This window comes from Lagopus leucura, unplaced genomic scaffold (genome assembly GCF_019238085.1).
Source record: "Lagopus leucura isolate 7727_CA_CO unplaced genomic scaffold, USGS_WTPT01 35027-0_obj-0_obj, whole genome shotgun sequence".
Classification (NCBI taxonomy): domain Eukaryota; kingdom Metazoa; phylum Chordata; class Aves; order Galliformes; family Phasianidae; genus Lagopus; species Lagopus leucura.
Genome location: NW_024967858.1, coordinates 154 through 1,863, shown reverse-complemented (window position 1 = coordinate 1,863; position 1,710 = coordinate 154). Strand labels below are relative to the sequence as shown.

At 57.5% G+C, this 1,710-nt stretch overlaps 1 long non-coding RNA gene across 1 annotated transcript in view; it reads right to left on the bottom strand.

Annotated features, from left to right (window-relative positions):
- Window positions 1-628, bottom strand: part of LOC122193350 — a 964-nt gene extending 336 nt beyond the window's left edge. Inside the window, exon 1 of the long non-coding RNA XR_006182873.1 lies at window positions 295-628. This is a non-coding gene — a long non-coding RNA (uncharacterized LOC122193350). The remainder of the gene's footprint in view (window positions 1-294) is intronic.
- Window positions 629-1,710: the final 1,082 nt, after the last annotated feature.

The window sequence follows — 1,710 nt, the reverse complement described above, 5'->3', positions numbered from 1 at the left end:
CCCCCAGGACACCCAGCTCTGCACAGCTCCCCTGCAGCAGCTCCTCCCCCAGCCTGTATTGCTGCACGCCCTTCTTCCTCCCCACGTGCCAGACTCCCCCCCTGCTTTCATGCAGCTCCCAGGGCCCTTTCGCAAGAGCCTCCGGTGCCAGGGCAGAGCGCAGGGCTCTGCTGTGCCACGGGGGCAGGGCTGTGCCCACCCGACGCCATTCGCGGCTTCCTGGCTGCCCAAAGCCCGGCGCCACGCGGTGCTCCTGGCTTCCCCTCCCCACGTTCTGGGTCCTGCTGCACCCACCTGCCCTGCCGGGCCGGCATTTTGGCTCCTTCCAACTCAGACACAGGCAAAAGCTGGCTCTCGTGCCAGGACACGAGCACCTCTCCCCTCGCCTGCTCCGCTGTCCTCGCGGGACTGCAGTGCTGCGCGGCGCCGCAGCCCAGGGGGACGGGGGCTCTGATGTCACAATGGCCGGCGGCCGGGCGCCTTCTGTGACCTCACGGCAGGGACGGAACCCGGGGCTCGGAGCCCAGCACCAGGCCCAAATTCGGCCAGGGTGGGCAGTGCAAGTTGGGTCTGCATTGGGAAGGGCGATGGCTCTGAGGAGCGGAGCCTTAGGAATGGCTGAACGGCTGGCGGGGGGAGGGAGAGCACCGTGTAGGTGGGACGTGTTTGGGACACGGAGCTGCGCAGTGCCCCAATAAATGCTTCCTCACAAAGCTGACAGCGGTTTCGATTGCTCTGAACAACCTGGGTGCAGTGTTCAGATATAGGAAACACCTTGTAAGGTTGCTCCCACCTCCCTCCCCTCCCCTCCCCTCCCCTCCCCTCCCCTTCCCTCTTCTTCTCCCCCCTCCCCTCCTCTCCTCTCCTCCCCCCTCCTCTCCCCTCCCCTCCCCCCCCCTCTCCCCTCTTTCTCTCCTCCTCCCCTCCCCTACTCATGGATGAGCAGAACAACGACCCAGCGTGAAGCGGCACCAATGTTAGTGCGGTAATTAAACAATTAAGAGGCTCTGTCTACGCTTATGTTGTCAAACTGACATCCGAGAAGCTGCTCAGCCAGCGAGGAACCGGGGCCGGAAGAGATCAGCGTCGGGCCATGGGGATAAAAGATGGAAGGCTGTTTTCGGGGCTCTCCTCCTGCAGGAAGCCGCCATCATGACTGCGAATAGAATCTGCTTTATCGGAGAAACCGTCCTAGGAAATGATTTGGACATTTCCAGCACCAGAAACTCCTCCGAGCGCAGAGAGGAGCTGCTTTGGGTGCCCGGCGAGGATGGCTGTGCCATTGCAGGCTGCTCCCGGCCTGGGCACGGACAGGCTGAGTGCTTGTGGCGCGGCCTGCGGAAGTCACAGACTCCCAGAACGGCCTGGCTTGCAAAGGACCAGTATTTGCAAGGGAACTTTCAAAATGTGTCCCCCCATCCGACTCAGTTCTTTCACTGCAGAGAAGACATAAAATATATCTATCTATTCAATCCAGCAACTGTTTTGTGTGCATCTATCTATCTATCATCTATCTATCTATCTATCTATCTATCTATCTATCTATCTATCTATCTATCTATCTATCATCTATCTATCTATCATCTATCTATCTATCTATCTATCTATCATCTATCTATCTATCATCTATCCATCTATCATCTATCTATCTATCCATCCATCCATCCATTCATCCATCTATCACCTATCTATCTAGCTATCATCTATCTA